Below are 23,422 nucleotides of genomic sequence, written 5' to 3' on the forward strand. Positions count from 1 at the left end.
TTTTCAAACCGGCACAAGGTCCTTAAAGAACCTCTTCCCTAGGTTTGGGGTTAGATAAAAGCTCCGAATTCCTCCCAGGGGATGGGGGTGGAGCAATAGCTCTCTCTACAGCAGCACTGTCCAAAAGAAATATAATGGGAGTCATATAAGTAATATAAATTTTTTATCAGCCACACTAAAAAATTAAAATTTTAATTCAATGTGTCAAAAATATTATTTCAATATGCAAACAATAAATAAAAATTGAGATCATTTGAATTTCTTTCCCCTATTAAGTCTTTGAAATGTATGGTGCATTTTATACTTACAGCATATCACAGTTTGGACTAGCCACATTTCAAGTGCTCAATAGCCACATGTGGCTAGCGGGTACCAACTGGACAGCGTAGGTCTGTTGAAAATCTCCTCCACTTTTTTAGACAGCTTTATTGTACTATGATTTACATACCATCAAATTCTTCCATTTTAAGTGTACAATACAATGATTATTTAGTAAATTTGCAGTTGTGCTACCATCACCACAATCCCATTTTAGAACAATTTTATCACCCTAAAAAGATCCCTTAGTAGTCACTACACATTCTACTCTCAGCTCCAGACAACCACCAACCTACTTTTTGTCCCTAGAGATTTGCCTTTTCTGGACATTTCATATAAATGTATTTAGGTTTTTTAGGTACATCCATGGTTCAGTGTTTTGTTCCTTTTTATTGCCATATTTCAATTGCATGCATATACCACAGTTTATTTATGCCTTAGTTGGTGGATGTTTTAGGTGTTTCCAGTTTTGGGCTATTACGAATAATGCTATTATGTTCATTTATGCACTAAGTCTTTTTATACACGTATGTTTTCATTTGGAGGTCGGGGTGGAGTCCTAAGAGTTGAATTGCCGGGTCATTTGGTAGATTTATGTTAACTTATTATGAGACTGCCAAGTTGTTTTCAAAAGTGGTGCACTGTTTCTCCAACTTTCTGATTCCTTTTTTATATTCTTGAGCATAGGAGGATCCAAATGTATTCTCTATGATTTCCTTTGAAAATTCTGTGTATGAGTTTCTGCATAATTGGTGTCTCATAGTAAACACATTATCATGTCTGTAGATATGAAGTCAGGAGGATCTGCTTTTTAACCTGTTATAATATAGAGATTGGTTCACAGCACAAGCACCTCTGAGGAAGAGTTAAGCACTCCTTATAAACGCTTTTCTGTGATTCTTTAGAATATGAGAGAGAACACACACTTTAAATGTTCTTGAAAACAAGGTCTGTTCGCATAGCATTTCTAAAATGCAGCTATTGCCAACAATTAATTAGAAAATTAGAGAATTTCAAGTTATGTATAGTAAAGCAAGAGATCCTAAAAGTTTTCTTAGTGTCCTGGAGAGGCAGAACTTCTGGACAAGTTTCCAGTGGGCAGCCTGACTATGAAAGAGAACTGGTCCCTCTCACAAATGCATATATGGCTGCTAAATTTTAAATAAAAGGCCACTGGATGGAGGAAGAATGGAAAGAAACATTGGTCACAATCTCTGTTTAGATTAGGAGAATCTTCTGTGGTTGCCTGTTTTTATCAGTTAAATGAACCTGTTGGGGTCTCAGAGAAAGCTTGAAGCCAAAGTTATATGACTCCAGCGGTTTTTCTTGGTGTTCACTGAGGGGAATGGAGAAGACAATATGTAGATTTAATCAGCACTTGATTTTCCTCAATCCCTTTGCATGTAGAGAGGAGCAGCTGGTAGTAGGTAATCTTGCTCTTGGGAATTATCAAGTAAAAGAAAGAGACACGCAGCAGCTTCTACAAAGGCAGCTTTTATGAGGCTGAGCCAAAGTATCACTGGGGAAGCAGCTGGGTTCACCATTTTCATTCAAGTAATTACTGGAAGAGATAGATGGTTTTCAAGGTCAGTAGTAGAAAGGGGAACTAATGGCCAGCCCCTCCTCTGGGAGAATGCTCACAAGAGAGAGAAGAGATGAAGATGTTAATTTCCAAGCTTGTCTGAAAGCAGCTTTTACTGATGGGTGAGAAAGACCTGCATTCAAATCCTGACTTGATCAGCTCTAAGCTCTGTGACTTTCAGTTTATGTCCTAAACTTTCTTGGTCTTATAACAAGGTCAACTATGTATTGGCAATTACCCCTAGAAGTCTCCCTCAAACAAATCAAACAGAACCTAAGCTAAAGTCATTTTCTTTTGATTTTGTTCCCATTAAAGAAATTTTGGAAAATGTTATCACAACCATTGTAACAATTCAGACCCAGCCTCTAAATCACAGTAAGTTTACCTCCTATGAAAGAAAATTCACTAAAGGCTTATTTATGTCAGAACTACTCCTTAGATCAAAAGCAACTAATAAGCCATTGTGACCTAGGAATATCTTTAACTTAACTTTTAGCCTGGTCTTTTGGCCTGAACTTACTGTGGGAAAGCTATTCTTTGCTGTGGTTTAAAAAGATCTCTTGGTTCCCTGAGCTCAAAAAGCCAATTCTGCTGCTTTGTGGAGGTGCGATTTGCTGTGATGGGTTTACTGTTGATAGTGATACTGATTTGCAAGCCCAGTTGCTGTTTCAGTCTCTACATAAAACCAAAGTGCACACTGTAAGTCTGTTTCCCCAATGAACAGAAGTTATCTTCTTAAAATCAGGACAAACATTTGTGAAGAATATGTATAAATATATGTGTATTTTTTCCTTGAAAACCCTGATAATCAGTGTTTCATAGACTGTGTTCAAATGCACATGTATCAGAATCCTCTGGAGCACTGGGTAAAATGCAGTTTCTTGGGCCCAACACTGTAGTTATTGACTCAGTCTCTGGAAAGCCCTAACAATGTGAATTTTAACTAATCTTCCAAATGAGATTCAAACTAAAGGTTGAGAAACTGTTTTACAAGTAGCCATGAGAAAATGACAATAAAGGAAAAATTAATAGATAAATTAAAAAAAAAAAAGTAGCCTTAATGTCCTTTGCACAATTGCCAGAAGTTATATTCCTTTCCATTCTCTCTGCATGTTTATTTTCCCCATGTTTTTGGACATGTTTTCTATTTACAACTGATAGTCATTAAAGCAGAAGAGAAAAAGACCTACAGAAGGCCATGGATTTGGTATACTTCTTCCATTCACCATTAAAGATATCTATTACCTCAATTTCAGCCTTCTGGCCTCAACCTGGAAAAATTCTGTTCTTCTAAATATCAAAGGTAACAAATGTCATATTTATTGAAGAGATTTGGGAGAAAATTCAACTCAGTACTGCCCTTTCTTTCTTAACATACTACTTATGCTGGCCTCCTTACTTTATTGTCTTATTAAAAGCTTTTATCGTAGAGCTGTGTTCAATATACTTTCTTACTTCTTTCCTTTTAAGGCTTAAAATGAATAAAGCCTAATCGATTTCCTTATATATATAATTAGTGCACAATACTTGGACCTGGAGCTCATTTGGTCCTGTTTTCCCTGTGGAGCAGGCTGATCCATCTAGGGGTTTATACATTTATAAAGGGCCCCCACTGTGGTTTGCAGGTGCAGCCATTTTGCTGGAACCCAAGTCAAAATTTACAAATGCAAATGTGTATGGATGTGCCCAAATTGAGTAATTGTGCATGCAAATAGGTGATTAAATAGACAATTACCAAATCTGCATGAGTAAATGGAAGTTGTGCATATTCAAAAAGCAGGGGGCACCTGAACATTATGCAAACAGCATCTTTCCTGAAAAAAAGCCTGAGAAAAGCTGGCCCTTCAGGGCCTTAGAGTTCCTTAAGTCCCTAGAGCAGCCCTGGTCTCAAGTTGCACAAGTGGTATTCATTCCCTGACCTCAGCTGCCAGGGTAATGACCAGTTCTCTCCCAGGGTCATCTCCAGGAAGAATCCTGGGAAAGGGACTCAATTTCTGCCTCTTCTTCCCATATACTAGATTTAAAGCAGACATTTAAACTAAAGATTGTTTTATGATCAGCAAAAAAAATGAACTTTGGATCTTGCAGTGGGCTATTGTATATGCCTACTCCTCCAAGTTCAAACCTCAAAGTAAGTATAGAAAATTAAATGCAAGTTAAAATCCAAACCAGAGCAAGTGCAACCTGGCAATGCTCTTTCTCATGACTTGTGCTGCCTAAAATGAGTGTGGGGCTTACTCGCTCTTAAGTAGCAGTTTTCAGTTTGTCTTCGTGGGCTAGAGAAAAACACCCATTGGTTTTAATTCTTCATTTCTTCACGATTGGAGATCTCAGCGCTCTACCTCCCACACAACTGTGATGGATGGTGTTGTCAGTGGAGTACATCAATGAGAAATGATTTCACATAGCCAGGGGGGCTTTTCTGACAAAAGATTAGTGGCAATGCCTACACTAACTCACCAGGAGCCAGAAATAAGTGGAGCGTGAGGCAGCTGAGGAGTGCTGATTGCTGATATCCTCATATTTTTAAGGAAGATATTCTCTAGGACATTCTACCTTTCCCATAGTCAGTTGTATGTGAACTGCTTCAAAACTTTTCTGTTACAAAGTGAAGAATGATATTTCTGCAAACCATAAAATCAGTTACTCCATGCAATCAATAAACCAGATAAGTGGAATAATTTCTTTACTTAGCACCTTTCAAGAAGAGATTTGAAAATATTCGCACCAGTGATGAAAAGTGAATGGAATTAGCCGTGTTCTATAGATGGAGAGGCCAAGTCTCCTATACAGAATATTAGGCAGACCCATAAGGCTAGAAGCACCCACCAGCAATTATCCAAGACTACATGTGGACAAAGGAGAAATGAAGGAAACCACCTTGTCCCAAAGACCCCTTCAGCATTATCTTCCACATCAGTGAGTTAGAAGCTGCCTTAGTTTGTTAAACTGCTGGAATGCAATATACCAGAAATGGAATGGCTTTTTTTTTGGCATGGGCCGGTATTAGGAATCAAACCTGGGTGTCTGGCATAGCAGGCAAGAATTCTGCCTGCTCAGCCACCGTGGCCCACCCTGGAAATGGCCTTTAAACAGGAATTTAATAAGTTACAAGTTTACAGTTCTAAGCCAGTGAAAATGTTCCAGTTTGGGGCTAATGCCAAAAAAGCTTTTGTGAAGGTGGTGCAACAGTGGCTCAGTGGCAGAATTCTCATCTGCCATGCTGGAGACCTAGGTTTGATTTCTGGTGCCTACATGCAAAAAAAAAGCTGCTCTGAACATGTTTATACAAATGTTTGTATGGAAATATATATTCATTTTTCTTGGGTAAATACCTATGAATAGAATAACTGGGTTATATGGTAGGACTATGTTTAACTTTTTTTTTATTATATTAATTAAAAAAATTAACTAACACAACATTTAGAAATCATTCCATTCTACATATACAATCAGTAATTCTTAATATCATCACATAGATGCATATTCATCGTTTCTTAGTACATTTGCATCAATTTAGAAAAAGAAATGGAAAGACAACAGAAAAAGAAATAAAACGATAATAGAGAGAAAAAAATAAAAAAGAAAAAAGAAAAAAGAAAAAAAGAAAAAAAAACTATACCTCAGATGCAGCTTCATTCAGTGTTTTAACATAATTACATTACAATTAGGTAGTATTGTGCTGTCCATTTCTGAGTTTTTTATCCAGTCTTGTTGCACAGTCTGTATCCCTTCAGCTCCAATAACCCATTATCTTACCCTGTTTCTAACTCCTGCTGGTCTCTGTTACCAATGACATATTCCAAGTTTATTCTCAAATGTCGGTTCACATCAGTGGGACCATACAGTATTTGTCCTTTAGTTTTTGGCTAGTCTCACTCAGCATAATGTTCTCTAGGTCCATCCATGTTATTACATGCTTCATAAGTTTATTCTGTCTTAAAGCTGCATAATATTCCATCATATGTACATACCACAGTTTGTTTAGCCACTCGTCTGTTGATGGACATTTTGGCTGTTTCCATCTCTTTGCAATTGTAAATAATGCTGCTATAAACATTGGTGTGCAAATGTCCCTTTGTGTCTTTGCCCTTAAGTCCTTTGAGTAGGTACCTAGCAATGGTATTGCTGGGTCGTATGGCAATTCTATATTCAGCTTTTTGAGGAACCGCCAAACTGCCTTCCACAGTGGTTGCACCATTTGACATCCCCACCAACAGTGGATAAGTGTGCCTCTTTCTCCACATCCTCTCCAGCACTTGTCATTTTCTGTTATGTTGATAATGGCCATTCTGGTGGGTGTGAGATGATATCTCATTGTGGTTTTGATTTGCATTTCTCTAATGGCCAGGGACGTTGAGCATCTCTTCATGTGCCTTTTGGCCATTTGTATTTCCTCTTCTGAGAGGTGTCTGTTAAAGTCTTTTTCCCATTTTGTAATTGGATTGGCTGTTTTTCTGTTGTTGAGTTGAACAATCTCTTTATAAATTCTGGATACTAGACCTTTATGTGATATGTCGTTTCCAAATATTGTCTCCCATTGTGTAGGCTGTCTTTTTACTTTCTTGATGAATTTCTTTGATGCACAAAAGTGTTTAATTTTGAGGAGCTCATATTTATTTATTTATTTATTTATTCAGTGCTCTTGCTTTAGGTTTAAGGTCTATAAAACCGACTCCAATTGTAAGATTCATAAGATATTTCCCTACATTTTCCTCTAACTGTTTTATGGTCTTAGGCCTAATGTTTAGATCTTTGATCCATTTTGAGTTAACTTTTGCATAGGGTGTGAGATACGGGTCCTCTCTCATTCTTTTGCATATGGATATCCAGTTCTCTAGGCACCATTTATTGAAGAGACTGTACTGTCCCAGGTGAGTTGGCTTGACTGCCTTATCAAAGATCAAATGTCCATAGATGAGAGGGTCTATATCTGAGCACTCTATTTGATTCCATTGGTCGATATATCTATCTTTATGCCAGTACCATGCTGTTTTGACCACTGTAACTTCATAATATGCCTTAAAGTCAGGAAGCGCGAGACCTCCAGCTTCATTTTTTTTCCTCAAGATACTTTTAGCAATTCGGGGCACCCTGCCCTTCCAGATAAATTTGCTTATTGGTTTTTCTATTTCTGAAAAATAGGTTGTTGGGATTTTGATTGGTATTGCGTTGAATCTGTAAATCAATTTAGGTAGAATTGACATCTTAACTATAGTTAGTCTTCCAATCCATGAACACGGTATGCCCTTCCATCTATTTAGGTTTTCTGTGATTTCTTTTAACAGTTTTTTGTAGTTTTCTTTGTATAGGTCTTTTGTCTCTTTAGTTAAATTTATTCCTAAGGATTTTATTCTTTTAGTTGCAATTGTAAATGGAATTTGTTTCTTGATTTCCCCCTCAGCTTGTTCCTTGCTAGTGTATAGAAACACTACAGATTTTTGAATGTTGATCTTGTAACCTGCTACTTTGCTGTACTCATTTATTAGCTCTAGTAGTTTTGGTGTGGATTTTTCCGGGTTTTCGACGTATAGTATCATATCATCTGCAAACAGTGATAGTTTTACTTCTTCCTTTCCAATTTTGATGCCTTGTATTTCATTTTCTTGTCTAATTGCTCTGGCTAGAACCTCCAACACGATGTTGAATAATAGTGGTGATAATGGACATCCTTGTCTTGTTCCTGATCTTAGGGGGAAAGTTTTCAATTTTTCTCCATTGAGGATGATATTAGCTGTGGGTTTTTCATATATTCCCTCTATCATTTTAAGGAAGTTCCCTTGTATTCTTATCATTTGAAGTGTTTTCAACAGGAAAGGATGTTGAATCTTGTCAAATGCCTTCTCTGCATCAATTGAGATGATTGTGTGATTTTTCTGCTTTGATTTATTGATATGGTATATTACATTAATTGATTTTCTTATGTTGAACCATCCTTGCATACCTGGGATGAATCCTACTTGGTCATGATGTATAATTCTTTTAATGTGTTGCTGGATTCGATTTGCTAGAATGTTGTTGAGGATTTTTGCATCTATGCTCATTAGAGAGATTGGTCTGTAGTTTTCTTTTTTTGTAATATCTTTGCCTGGTTTTGGTATGAGGGTGATGTAGGCTTCATAGAATGAATTAGGTAGCTTTCCCTCCACTTCGAATTTTTTGAAGAGTTTGAGCAGAGTTGGTACTAATTCTTTCTGGAATGTTTGGTAGAATTCACATGTGAAGCCGTCTGGTCCTGGACTTTCCTTTTTAGGAAGCTTTTGAATGACTGATTCAATTTCTTTACTTGTGATTGGTTTGTTGAGGTCATCTATTTCTTCTTGAGTCAAAGTTGGTTGTTCATGCCTTTCTAGGAACTTGTCGATTTCATCTACATTGTTGTATTTATTAGCATAAAGTTGTTCATAATATCCTGTTATTACCTCTTTTATTTCTGTGAAGTCAGTGGTTATGTCTCCTCTTCCATTTCTGATCCTATTTATTTGCGTCCTCTCTCTTCTTCTTTTTGTCAATCTTGCTAAGGGCACATCAATCTTGTTGATTTTCTCATAGAACCAACTTCTGGTCTTATTGATTTTCTCTATTGTTTTCATGTTCTCAATTTCATTTATTTCTGCTCTAATCTTTGTTATTTCTTTCCTTTTGCTTGCTTTGGGGTTAGTTTGCTGTTCTTTCTCCATTTCTTCTAAGTGGACAGTTAATTCCCGAATTTTTGCCCTTTCTTCTTTTTTGATATAGGCATTTAGGGCAATAAATTTCCCTCTTAGCACTGCCTTTGCTGTGTCCCATAGGTTTTGATATGTTGTGTTTTCATTTTCATTCGCCTCGAGATATTTACTAATTTCTCTTGTAATTTCTTCCTTGACCCACTGGTTGTTTAAGAGTGTGTTGTTGAGCCTCCACATATTTGTGAATTTTCTGGCACTCTGCCTATTATTGATTTCCAACTTCATTCCTTTATGATCTGAGAAAGTGTTGTGTATGATTTCAATCTTTTTAAATTTGTTGAGACTTGCTTTGTGACCCAGCATATGGTCTATCTTTGAGAATGATCCATGAGCACTTGAGAAAAAGGTGTATCCTGCTGTTGTGGGGTGTACTGTCCTAAAAATGTCTGTTAAGTCTAGCTCATTTATTGTAATATTCAAATTCTATGTTTCTTTATTGATTCTCTGTCTAGATGTTCTGTCCATTGATGAGAGTGGCAAAGTGAAGTCTCCAACTATTATGGTAGATGTGTCTATTTCCCTTTTCAGTATTTGCAGTGTATTCCTAACGCATTTTGGGGTATTCTGGTTTGGTGCATAAATATTTATGATTGTTATGTCTTCTTGTTGAATTGTTCCTTTTATTAGTAGATAATATCCTTCTTTGTCTCTTCTAACTGTGTTACATTTGAAGTCTAATTTGTTGGATATTAGTATAGCTACTCCTGCTCTTTTCTGGTTGTTATTTGCATGAAATATCTTTTCCCAACCTTTCACTTTCAACCTATGTTTATCTTTGGGTCTAAGATGTGCTTCCTGTAGACAGCATATAGAAGGATCCTGTTTTTAAATCCATTCTGCCAGTCTATGTCTTTTGATTGGGGAATTCAGTCCATTACCTTTTAGTGTTATTACTGTTTGGGTAATACTTTCCTCTACCATTTTGCCTTTTGTATTATATATATCATATCTGATTTTCCTTCTTTCTACACTCTTCTCCACACCTCTCTCTTCTGTCTTTTTGTATCTGACTCTAGTGCTCCCTTTAGTATTTCTTGCAGAGCTGGTCTCTTGGTCACAAATTCTCTCAGTGACTTTTTGTCTGAAAATGTTTTAATTTCTCCCTCATTTTTGAAGGACAATTTTGCTGGATATAGAAGTCTTGGTTGGCAGTTTTTCTCTTTTAGTAATTTAAATATATCATCCCACTGTCTTCTTGCCTCCATGGTTTCTGCTGAGAAATCTACACATCATCTTATTGGGTTTCCCTTGTATGTGATGGATTGTTTTTCTCTTGCTGCTTTCAAGATCCTCTCTTTCTCTTTGACCTCTGACATTCTGACTAGTAAGTGTGTTGGAGAACGCCTATTTGGATCTATTCTCTTTGGGGTGGGCTGCACTTCTTGGATCTATAATTTTAGGTCTTTCATAAGAGCTGGGAAATTTTCAGTTATAATTTCTTCCATTAGTTTTTCTCCTCCTTTTCCCTTCTCTTCTCCTTCTGGGACACCCACAACACGTATATTTGTGTGCTTCATATTATCATTCAATTCCCTAAGCCGCTGCTCAAATCTTTCCATTCTTTTCCCTATAGTTTCTGTTTCTTTTTGGATTTCAGATGTTCCATCCTCCAGTTCACTAATTCTAACCTCTGTCTCTTGAAATCTACCATTGTAGGTTTCCATTGTTTTTTTCGTCTCTTCTACTGTATCTTTCATTCCCATAAGTTCTGTGATTTGTTTTTTCAGACTTTCCATTTCTTCTTTTTGTTCATCCTTTGCCTTCTTCATGTCCTCCCTCAATTTATTGATTTGGTTTTTGAAGAGGTTTTCCATTTCTGTTCGTATATTCAGAATTAGTTGTCTCAGCTTTGTATCTCATTTGAACTATTGGTTCGTTCCTTTGACTGGGCCATATCTTCCATTTTCCTGGTGTGATTTGTTATTTTTTGCTGGTGTCTGGACATTTTATCAGATTTCCCTGAGTGTGAGACCCAGCAGGTTGAAAGATTTTCCTGTGAAGTCTCTGTACTCTGTTTTTTTTATCCTGCCCAGTAGGTGGCGCTTGTCTGTCTGCGGGTCCCACCAGCAAAAGATGTTGTGGCTCCTTTATTAATGCCACTATTGGTGTTTGGTTGGACCCAGTCCCTGCCAGTGTCGGAAACCCCCTCTTCACCCTCCAGGCAGCTGCCTGAGGGGGAGGGGCGCCGGCCGCCCGCCACCCTGGCCCGGGGAACTCACTCATTCGAGACCTGCTGCCGGACCGGGAAGCCGCCCGCGAAAGAGGGTCACTAGCCACTGTGGCTTGGGAAACTTCCCTCTCTGATACTCTCAGCCCGTCCAGGAAAGAGGGAAGGATGGGCTCCAGCTGCCAGCCGCCGCGGCCCAGGGAAGTGTACACCGCTCGGGGAGCTCACCGCAGCGGAGTCTCGCAGCCGGTCCAGCCAGTCCAGACTGGGATACGCTATGTGTCCGGTCCCTGCCGTGGCCCCGGGAGCTGTTCTGCACTGTTTCTGGTCACCTAGTAGTTGCTCTGGAGGGGGAACTAAGACGCGTGTACCTTACTAAGCCGCCATCTTGGCCCCGCCTTGACTATGTTTAACTTTTAAAAAAACAAACAAACTGTTTTCCATTGTGGTTGCATCATCTTACATTTCTACCAGCAGCAACCGAGTATTCTAGTTACTTTACATCCTCATCGACACTTGGTATGGTCAGCTTTAATTTTGGCCATTCTAAGCAGTGTGTAGTCATACCACATTGCTATTTTATTTTGCATTTCCCTAATGACTAATGATACTGAACATATTTTCATGTGCTTATCTTCCTTCTGTATATATTCTTTAGTGCAGTAAATATTTATATATTCCCCCTGTTTCTTTATTCAGTTGTTTATTTTCTTATCATTGAGTTTTGAGAGTTTTTTATATTTTCTGGATATAAGTCCTTTATCACAGATGTGATTTGCAAATATTTTTTCCCAGTCTGTAGCTTCTCTCTCTCTTTCTCTCTTTTTCTTTAAATATTTGTATTGACAAATCTTCACACACATATATTCCATACACTGTTAGGCACTTTCTTAGCCATTCAAAATGTTATTTTCCTCACTTGTAAAACAGAGATAGAAAGTGTGCCAATTTATTGTAACAAATAATCTCATTATTAAAACTATCAGGGAGGATTAAAGGAGGCAATTCATAAAAAGTGTTTAACAGAGTTCTTGACATCCTGCAAGTACTCATTGTTACTGCTAACAATCCTAGGCATTATAATGAGATTTAAAAAAAAAATCTGTGCATTCTAACATATCTAACATATAGATTGTATATGGTAGTTTTCTCAATGAACTTTTATTGCTTGGTGGCAATGAATGAACAAATGAATGCACAAATGAAATCTAAGTGTTTTTTCCATCATTTTGGTCATATTTCCCGGAACCTTTAGATATTGCATCTGTAGTTGCCAGAAAAATCTTTTAATTTGGCTGTAGGTCCAGTTTCTCCAGACCCCTAAAATCTTCACTTTTTTTTTTCTTGAAGAAGAGAAAGAAGGAAAGCTCTTACAAATGAGTAATTACTAATCATCATGCATTTTGCCTTTGGTCTCCAAGAGACTGTAACACACAGCTTCTTCCACACCGCTCTTAATATTTTCCTTTTCCATGTTTACTGTTAAAGTAGTGGTTCTCAAAGTGTGGCCTCCAGAACACTAAGGGTACCCCAGATCCACTGAGGGGATCCACCAGGTCTAAAGTATTTTCATACTAATACTAATATGGTATTTATTTTTTACCTCTGCAGTGACATTCACACTGATGCTGAAAAAGTATTGGCACTAGCCTTAGTACCAATCAAGGCTATGACAACAAACTGTACAAGTCATCATGATACACTTCACCATTACACTCACAGTAAAATAAATGCCAGTAGCACTTAAGAATGTCCAAGAGGAATAGTGAAATGTATTTATCTTAATAAATCTCTGTCTTTGAGTAGATGTATATTTAATATTAAGTGTGACCAATAGTAAGTAAACATGAAGCACTTCTAAGCTACATATAGATGTAAGATGAGCGCTCCAAGGAAAAGCTCATGTGTGATTGCTTTTCCTTGAAATACTCTGTAACCTGAAAGAATTGCTGACAGAAAAACTATCATATTCAGACTTGGATATTTCATAGACAAATTTTGAAAATGAAGTGAACTTGTTATTTCAAGAGAAATGCCTGATGACATTTGCTGTCAATAATAAAATTAAAACTTTCAAGCAAAAATTAGAATATTGAAAAACTTGAATCTAACACTGTGAACTTCATAGTTTCCCAATACTTAGAGATTTTTCTGATGAGATTAGTCGTCATGTTAATGAACATGACTTTTGGGGATTGTTAAATGAAGTGTGTCAAATTTGAAATGTCAGTATAACTCAATGAACCAGTATTTTCCAAAAGACCATTGAATTATTTTACAAAATTATGCTGGGTAAGAGATTTGTTCCAAGTGCAAGACAGATCAATAGATTTTTAATGTAATCAAATTAAAATGTTTATTGATATGGTTTTAGATTCTACATTGAAACTAAGCTTTAAGAAACTAATAATTGTTGAGTCTTGGTATGGTGTCATAGAGGAATAGTTATGATTATCTAGAAAGACCATTAAAATGCTCCTCCTTCTTCCAACTGCATGTTTGTATGAGGTTTGCATTTTTGTATACTTCAATCAAAACAACATATTGTAACTGATTTATTGAAGAAGCTGATATAAGAATAAGCCCAGCATTTAGGAGCTTTGCAAAAATGTAAACTAATACCTCTCTGTTAATCACTACTTTTTTTGTTTTGGAAAACATAGTTATTTTTCATAAAAACATATTTATTTTAATATGTAATAGAGCTATTGTCATTTAAGCATAGTAATAAATAAGTATTTAAAAATACCATGTGTTAATTTCAAATATAGTAAATATAAATAGATATAAACCCAGATCAATAAGACTCTTTGAGGCCCTCAGTCATTTTTTTGAGTGTAAAGTTGTCCTGGGACCACAAAGTTTTGAGAACTACTAGTTGAAAGCAATGGTATGTAAACTTGTTTCAACAGATGAACGCTGTCCTCAAAGGAAATTTTACATAAAAGTCTAATTTATAAAACAGATAAACCAGAATTGCTCTGGTTCAACAGATGCAAAAGGCCCAAAGTCACCCCAGTTTTGCCTCTCCTTTACCCTTATCCACTCCCTGCTTAGTCACCTCTATGGAATCCCAGGGCTTAGCAGAACCCAGTTTGAAAATCTCTGCATGGAAACGTCAGTGGACTATTGCATCAGGTGGCAGGAATTGAAGACTCCCAAACTTTTTGAGAGTGAAGAATGATCCTAGGGCGAATTGTTTACACAAGTGATGGGAGAGGCTCAAATAAGATTGCAGAAGTGGCTGATTTCCCTGTCTGAATTTGAGTCCATCAACAGGCATACACTCAGGTGTCAGGAGAGCTCTTTCTTAATATACTTACATTACAACCACTGATCTCTCAACTACGTATGGAATTACAAATGATTAATTTCATGATTAATTTGGTATAAAGAAAAGGTAATATTGGAGTGTATACAGGGAAGCACTTGGCACATTCTTTTCCCTGAATTATCAATGTTGGGATTGGGCAATTGAAGATTAAGTTCTACTAAGCCTATAGGGCTAGACAATATTTTGTGAAACCAGGGAATGGAATGAAATGCAGGAAGGCCAGGTCTGAGCAGAATTCTTTCAGGTGGTTCTGGGTTATGAACAGACAATATAAAGAGTATAATATTGCCACAAATAGTCCTGAATCTTTACTTTAGTTCTGACCTCTGTCCTGATATCCAGATTAAAATCTTCAACTCCTGCGCTTCAATTTAACTATCTCAAAAGTCTCTCAAATTCAATTTACCACTTGATTCACTATTGCATTCCTTCAGATTCTATGTCCCATGTCAATAACAACATTGTCATCCACTCTTATCAGTAAATTTAGATCTCTTGGAGTACTGAAGGTGAAGACTTAATATCCCTGGCATTAACAATTGTCACCTGGAGTTTGTTCAATGTCCAAACCTCCCTTTCAAGTTGGGGAGAATCCACCAAAATTCTTCTACCACAGAAGGAGAGAGACTCTTCCTTTCCCCCAGGCTTGGCATCCAGAATTCTGAATCCATATTGATGTAACACAGTGGCGACAGAGTACAGACCCAGGAGTAGCAGGTTCAGGATGAGTCATACCAGTAGCAACAGCTAGGCAAATGCATTTGAGTCACATTTTTCCAGCTGGGGATCCTTCACACCCTTAGCTGTCTGGGGATACCTTGTCTATTGCACATTTTCTGAATCTGGTTCTCAAGCCTCACATTGGTTATGTGAGTCTTAATGAAATCCTTCCAAAAAATTCCTTCCTTCTCACATAGCCAGAATCAGTTTCTTTCACTTGCAGCCAAAATTTTTATACTACACCCTATATCCTTTCATTTGTTATTTTTAAAAACCAGCACCCCTTCCCTCTCCCCCTGGGCCTAATTAGATATAATCTACCCTAGTCCAAGCCCTATCACTTGGACAAAGACAATTGCTTCCCTATGACCAATCTTTTTCCTACTCCAACTCAACCTCTACACTTGGGTTTTCTCTTTCCAAAGCAAACATCTTGTCTAAGCATTCATTCCCCTGTTAAGGGAAAAAAGCAACCAAATCTCCTGTTCCCTTTTCATTGTAGAATAATATTCAAACTTCTACATACCATTCAAGACCTTTCAACCTATTTTCCAACATCCAGCAGTCTGTGTCTCGAGAACAAAAACAAATTCAAAATTATCTCTGTACCACCAGGCTATGGCACAATGCCTGACATAGAGTAAAAACAAACAAATGTTTGAAGGAATACCTTGTTATGCAAAATATTGTGCACCAAACACAACTAAGTATTTGCACTTCTTTAAACTCTCTACAGAAACATTCATGCCTTTTTATATACATGAAATAGTATGTATAGTGGGTATTTTTGGGCGGGGGGGGGTCTCTGCCCTATAGCACTTTACTTCTACTGCTGGTATATACATTGTCCTATAGTCAGTTTGATATTGCCTGCTTCCCCCAATAATGCTTGAACTCTCACAGAACAAGCCCCTGTCTTATTCATTTTTATACCCATAATGCTTAAACAGAGTAAATATTTGATATATCTTTACTGAACCACCTTCTGGAAAGGAAGTGTATGGTTATTAGAGGGGAATGGGTAAGAGTTTTGCTTGACAAAAATTTCACTTCCAACAAGTTCTTCAGCAAAGATTTCAGTATTTCAACATTGAGTGTGATCTTTGCTGTAGGTCTTTTGCAGTTACTCTGTCAGATTAAAGAAGTCTATTTTTTGCTTCCTGTTCCTTGACAGTGATGGCCCAGAGGGCTTGACATTTACACACTGCAAACTTTGTCTGGACTTCGGCATCTCCTTAGACCCCTCCCAGTAGAGTTTCCGCAACATGGCACTCGCACTGTAAATTTCACAGACAAAATTGAAATAAGATCTGCAAACTATTTCTGATAATGAAGAGCATTCTGAAAGTCTATGAAAATCTCTGTAATTATCTCAGTGAAACCTTCTTATTAAATTGTAAACTCTTTTCAAGTTGGTTATTGTCATTTATGTGAAACGGGTGGATGGAAATGAAACCTGGGAAGATAATGAAGTTGTTAATCCAGTTTATGTTCTTTCAGCACAGAGTTTGGGCTTAAAAAGAATGTGTACAGGGGAGATAATTGAGACATCTTTATGAACTAAATCCAATAGTATACAACAGATACTCTGGCTTGTTATCCTTTGGCTGGGAATGAGAGAGAGGCCAACCTCAGGCAATATATTGTTGTCTTCTCATGGTGCACAACATTGAAATGTTTGGCGTGCTCAACAACTGTTTGCATAAGCAGAATGTGGAATTTTGTTTGGCTTTTTCTTATGCAATGAGACTAAGATGTATTGAGCAATGTAACTGTTTCCAGTTTTGGGGTGGGGTTTCCAATGGTTATCACCCCATCGTGGACACCCATGTTTAAGAGTCTTTCTGTTAGGTCCGGCTGCATACCTTTTTCTGAGGGTGTCTCAGCCAGAGGGGCCATGCCATGAGGGCAGGAGAGGCGTGGGGCAAATAGCAGCCTGAGCATGCCAAGTGGTACTATCTGCTCATCCATCACTCCGTTTTGACAAATGAAAGATTACAGCCCTATGAGAAAAGGCAGCCACAGTCATACAATGCTTTGTGCAGAAAGTAAATTGCTAGTTTCCTGTGATCTTTCTGACAAGTAAATTACTGCAGAAAATAGCATAGATGAGAACACAATGACAAAAATGCAGAGACTTGGTCCTTCAATGGAGTTATTAGACCTCCAATGCAACCATTTTTAAAGAGCCTCAGAACCTCATCCCACCTTCAATGAAAAAGAGGAGTTTTTTTTTTTTCTTCATCTTTCCATTGCATATTTTGCACAAAGATAATCTATGATTGGCAGGGTGGGGAGTGAGTTCCTCAGTGATCAAATATCCTCTTTTCATAATAAAAAAAAGATGTTAAAAATTACATATAAAGAAAGGAATTTGCTCAGGAATTGCTGTGCCTACGGTTATTCTAGCTTGGCACCAAAGACTACAATGATGGAGTATGTTTTACATAAAGAAGGAGCCTCTAAGAAGTCTTTTCTTTTCTTTTTTTTTTTTTAACAATTTCAACTTCCATAATATTATCACACATTAATAAAATGCAAATTCTATTTTTTAATATAAAATAAGGAAAATTTCTCTTATAAGAATTCCCTTCCCTTTGTCCATTCAAAACCTAAACTCTAAAACATTATCTAAAACTTCCATGAACCCCCCAGCCAGAAAAATTAAAGCTTTATTAGCTAATTCAAGGGGGCAGGGTAGGGAAAGGTATAGAGGAGAATTGAGACAATAAACAAATCACAAATTTGGAAGTTTCTGTGCTTCAATTTCACCAGAAAAGCATCTCGGAATTGACAGACTTCACAAAATTTTAGAGTCAGGTAGGCTTAGAGACATGAAATGACTCATCCAGTGGTTTTAGTTAGTAAAGCTCCTGGAACACAATCTACTAGAAATGGAAGACTCTTTTTTGGAGGGGGTGCGGTGAATGGTCTGGGAATCACACCCAGGTCTTCTGCATAGAAGGCAGGCATTCTAACCACTGAATTACCCTAGCACCCTGGAATGACTTTTAAAGAGAGAATGTATTAAGTTGCAAGATTACAGTTCTAAGGCCATAAAAATGCCCAAGGCACCTACAAGAGGTTACCTTCACTCAAGGAAAGTTGATGCTCTCGGGACTTCTCTGTTAGTTGGGAAGTCATGTGGCTGGCATCTGGTGGGGTCTTTGACTTCTGGACAACTCTGTCAACCTGGAGGGCACGTGGTAATGCCTTCGAGCTTTCTCTCCCACCTTCTTCAATGGTTTTCCGTGGGGGTGTTTTCCTTCGGCATCTCCCAAGGACTTTGGCTGTGTGGGCTTTGTTGGCTCTTTCCAAAATGGTTCCCTCTTAAAGGGCTCCAGTTAGCAACCCTACCTTAAATGGGTAACGACTCATTCTGTGGAAACCATCTAATCAAAGTTACTACCCACAATTGGGTGGGTTGCATCTCCAAGGAAACAATATAAAAGATCCCATCAAGCAATGAGGATTAAAGAATATGGCTTTTCTGGGGGTACACAACAGATTCAAACTGGCAGACCAGTATCTAAAATACTCCATGGTGAAGTTAGACTCCTAACATTTGCAGATTGTTGAGTTTCCCTTACTGAAGAAGGGATTTCTTCTAGGAAATCTCATGCCAGGTGCTATAGTCAGTAAAAGAATGAACATGAAGAGCACGGTCTTAATCCAGGTTAATTGATACCTTGTATGATCTTGGCAAGAGGCATAAACTCTTTGGGTATTGTGGGGAGAATGAGAGCGTTAGACAAGATCAATTATTCTCAAGTGGCAGCAGAGGGACTGTGCAGTGGAGCAGCATATATTCAGGATAACTTTTATAATTTTGAATTGAAAAAATAAAAATACCTCTTGCTTACTGAATAAAAACTACAGAAATCAGAATTCAACCAAACATCCTTGGCCAGTGAAGCATATATTAAAAGAATTAGGAAACACTGGGATAAAATGTGATATTTTCCAAAGCTAGTAGTCTTCTGTGGTCCTGAGTGACTGATGATAATTCCTCCTTGCTTATACTTTGCTGCCTCAGTTTCCATTTTCTTATCTTAGCTGATTTGTCACTGCATAGAGTCCCCTTCCACAGATTTGACCAAATTGACCTAAGAGCATAAAATCATTATGATAATTTAGACCTCTAAATACATCATTCTTCTGTTACATTCATGTACCATAATTTCAATTCAGTTCAACGAACATTTCTGTGCACTCACAGTGTGAATAAGACTTTGCCCCTGCCTTTGGGGATGTAGAACTGTGTGTAGAAGAAAGGCACGCTATCAGAAAATGACCTTTGGAAACTATACTTAGCTTTAGGTTCTCTATGTCTTTGCCAGCTTTATTCCAAATAATCTTGCACGCCAAGGAATTTGTTGAGAATGCACATACACAATAAGGGAAGGAGGCCAGTTTATTTGAAAAAGTGAGCAGAATGATCATTCTTGAAAAAATTAAATTCTTTGTGCCCTTATTCTGCAAGCTGGATATTTGAGGACCAGAGGAATTCAGTGCTTACTTGATCGCAATGGGTTGTTCCTCTTTGGTTAGACTCAGGGTTTACGTCTGATTCTAAGATGGCACCTGAGAATTTGCATTTAGAATAAATTCCAAAGTGATGCCGGTATTGTTATCCTGGGACCACATATGAGACCCCTGGATCCAGACTAGCAATTTACAAACTGAGAAGTATGTTTAGAGATACACAAAAACTTTTCCAAGGGTGCTCAGAAGTAAAAAATTTTAATGGACCAATTTTTAGATCTTTCATACTCTTTTCTAAAGTGAATTCACCAGTGGTTCTCTTTTCCCACTCCTCTTTTTGCAATTATTCTTCTACTTTGCAAAGCATAACCATCCTCCATGACATAAAGTTCAAAGAAATGAGTGATATTTCTTTATCAAAGCTTCTCCATTCTTACCTACTTATTTATGTGAATAAGGTTTCTTAATTTTTATGTCTTTTATGATAGAACAATATCAACCTGAACTCTGCCTCATTCTAGCAATAAGGAATATTTATTCAGGGATCCATTAAACCATTAACAAAACAACCCCACCCATCTCATTAAAGGATGCGTTTCGGTAAAACTTACTCTTTATGTTTTTTTAATCATCTGTTAAATATTTGAATATATTTGTTTTGCTTTGAATAACAAGGCACTGGAACTAATACTAATAACTCCATCCAGAAGAAAAATTGTGACACTTCGAGCCTGTAGTTAGGGAAAATAAAAAATAAAAATTCATTTTTAATGTTTATAAATATTTGGTGACATACAAGCCTGATAGATTATGAATAAAAGACTTTCAAACATAAATATATTAAAATATAAGACTGTAAAGATAGCAAAACAGAATTATCGGGTCAAGGAAAAAAATAAAACAATGTGTAATTACCCATTGTAAAAGAAGAAGTTGTCTGTGTAATTTTTAAAATATGATAGTGGGTATCAACTTTCTAAAGTATTTTGATCCTTGAAATACATTTAATAGGGCAGTACAATATTTTTATTTTAAAATGTCACTGTTTATAATATGAGTGAAATAACATTTTGGGCCACTATGAATTTAAAATGAAAAATTTGGTTTTTCTACTTAAAATATGTTTGAGTTTGCAATTTTTTAAAAATAATTCTTAAAGGGAATACTTCAACAAAAATTCAAAGACCACTGATTTTTATCATACTTATAGTCAGGAGAAAATAAGTTTCTCTGAATCAATAAATCATCAACTATTAATCTTATTAGTTTTTTTTTTGTGCACAACTCAAATAACTCTCAGAACGTTTTATAGCCCACCTTAGGGTTGAGGACATCCTCAGGGCCCCCAGGACTGGGAAGCATTCACTTGTGCAGTATGAAGCATGTCCTCCTGACTTATCTTTGACATCCCAAAGATTTCCTTTCAACAGTTTCCTACCATAACTCCTCATAGGCGATTGAGATTGGGGAGAAACAGCACATTTCACAAAGCATTGAACTGTTTAAACAATAGAATAGGATGTTTAACATGAGAGAAGGAGACAGAGGAGAGAGAAGAGGGAGAAAGAGAGACAAGTATATCATTCTTTCAAAAGTTGACAAGTGGGGTGGTCTTGGCTGTGGAAGATGAGTTGTATGTGATGCCTTAGCTGGCGGTAACAGAGGTGGCAGAGGGTCTGCGACCACCTGGGTTTGTGAGATGGCTGCTGACACTTCAGAGTCCAGTGATTGCAAGGAAGACCTGAAGAGCAGTGTCCAATTAGATGCTGATTACCTATTCTGAGTCCTTTATTGTGGAGTCTGTTCATTACCAGCAGAATATTGTGAATTTATGCCTGATGTTGCTAAATGTAGGCAATGGTTAGAGAAGAATTTTCCAAATGAGTTTGCAAAAGTTAATGTAGAAAGTTCACCCAAACAAGAATCTGCAACCAGCAAAGGCCAAGGAGCAGTAGGAAAAGAGGAAGAGAAGAAAAAGCAAAAGAGAGGTGGAAGGGGTTAAAAAAAAAAGACCGTACCACAAAAGGTTACGATAGTCAAAATTCCCAGAGCAAAGAAGAAATATGTAACAAGAGTGTGTAGCCTTGCAACTTTTGAAATTGATCTTAAAGAAGTACAAGGGTTTTTTTGCTTAAAAATTCTCCTGTGGTGCCTCAGTAACAGGGGAAGATGAAATCATCATTCAGGGGGCCTTTTAGATGACATAATAGATGTCATTCAGGAGAAATGGCCAAAGGTGGATAATGACAGCATAAAAGATATTGGAGAAGTAAAGAAGTGATTTTGAAAGCTTGTCTGTATTTAATGGTCTGAACTGAGAGTTGATATGGCCAAAGGAAGGGAAACCTTTTAAAAATATAGATATTTATAGTAAAACTGTAGACTGTCCTTGTCCTTGGTATATTTTCACTGTTCTGTATAAAGCTGCTTGCTTTTTTATTGCCAAAGTCTAATAAACAGGGGAGACTGTCATGCATATGCATGAGATAGAACTTAGTTAAATAAAAAATTTTGATCATTTGGTAAAAAAAAAGTTAACAAGTTTCCAACAATCCAATGATTGTTGGATTGGATGAATGGTTATTCATTCATCCAATCCATTCATCAACAATCCAATCCAATTGGATTGTTGGATAAATGGATGAAGTGGTTAAAGACAGTAGAATTGATTGTCCTTCCTATGTAAGGGTCCTGATTTGGGTAGCATCTTTTCCTTATAAGAGGGCCGGGCTTTGAAGCTTGGTGTGCCATCACCACCCTGGTGTGTGCCACACCATTGGGATGTTATTAAAATGGCCAGCGGCCTTGGGTATCTACTCTCCTATATTTCCCCATTTCTGAACCCTGTATGCCAGTTCAGTCTGCTACCATCATGTGTAATCTCCCCAGGACTTTTTAAAATGGGGTTTTTAGGCCTCACCATCTAAAAAGTGACTCGACTCCCAAGTCAGTCTTGAGAGTGTCCCCATGGCATCTCTCTTGCCATCTTTGCTTAACATTAACACTGGTGACCTCACCACAAAGAAGTTTACTGGGAGAAGTCTAATTATCAATCTGTTCTTCTATGAAATCATGCTTTTCCCTTGATACCTAAGAGATCTTTGGCTAACCAAAGGTAACAAATATTTTCTTCTTTAAGTTTTATACATTTTGATTTTACATTTAGGTTTATGCCCTATTTTCAGTTTAAGTTTTATGTATGAAGTGAGCTATGTAGACTGAAGGTTTTGTTTTGTTTTCACATACAGCTAGCTAATTGTTCCAGCACCATAAATTGAAGAGATTCTCCTTCCAACTCTAAAATGTCTTTCCACCTTTGTCAAAAATGAGTTGTCTATATATGTGTGGGTCAATTTTTGGTCTTTCTATTTTATTCCATTGTTCTATCTGACTGTTATTTATACCAATTCCACATTGTTTTAGTTTAGCAAAAATTTTGAAATTAGGTACTATTAGCCCTAAAACTTTAGTCTTCCTTTTCAAAGCTCTTTTGGCTACTCTAGATCCTTCGCATTTCTATATGAATTTTAAAATTAGTTTGTCAATTTCTATAAAATGCTTACTTGTATTTTGATTGGATTACACTGAATTTATAAATCATCTGAGAAGAACTGACATCTTAAAAATATTGTATATTCTGTCCCTCAGACGAGGTATACCTCTCAACTTATTTGTCCTCTTTAATTTCTCTCAGAAATATTTCATAGTTTTCAGTGTATAAGTCTTGGATTTCTTTTGACAGTTTTATCCCTTACTATGTCACAATTTGTATGCTCTTTTAGATTGAATCGTTTTTAAATTGCAATTTTTGATTGTTCATTTCAAGCATATAGAAATATAATTCATTTTTATGCATTAATATTTTATCCTACATCTTATCCTTATAAACTCCCTTATTGATTGTAATAGCTTTTTTAAGCTTCCGTCAAATTTATGATATTTTCAAATGTAAAATTCTAGAAAAATATCAGCATTGCTACAGTTCAAGGAGAGACTTTGGGCTGATAGGCCATCTAATCTCCGGCTATGTTCTTAGTAGCAATTTTTTTCTCTCTTTGAAATTTCAGTGTCTCAAGAATTGGTAATTT

The 23,422-nt window shown here is 37.0% G+C and overlaps 1 long non-coding RNA gene and 1 pseudogene across 1 annotated transcript in view; both read left to right on the forward strand.

Annotated features, from left to right (window-relative positions):
• The window catches only part of LOC143676318 (uncharacterized), a 127,725-nt gene that overhangs the window by 82,044 nt on the left and 22,259 nt on the right, over nt 1-23,422 (forward strand). The gene's annotated exons all lie outside the window — the stretch shown is intronic.
• Nucleotides 21,019-21,615, forward strand: LOC143676317 (density-regulated protein pseudogene; annotated as a pseudogene).

Source organism: Tamandua tetradactyla, chromosome 3, assembly GCF_023851605.1.
Source record: "Tamandua tetradactyla isolate mTamTet1 chromosome 3, mTamTet1.pri, whole genome shotgun sequence".
NCBI lineage: Eukaryota > Metazoa > Chordata > Mammalia > Pilosa > Myrmecophagidae > Tamandua > Tamandua tetradactyla.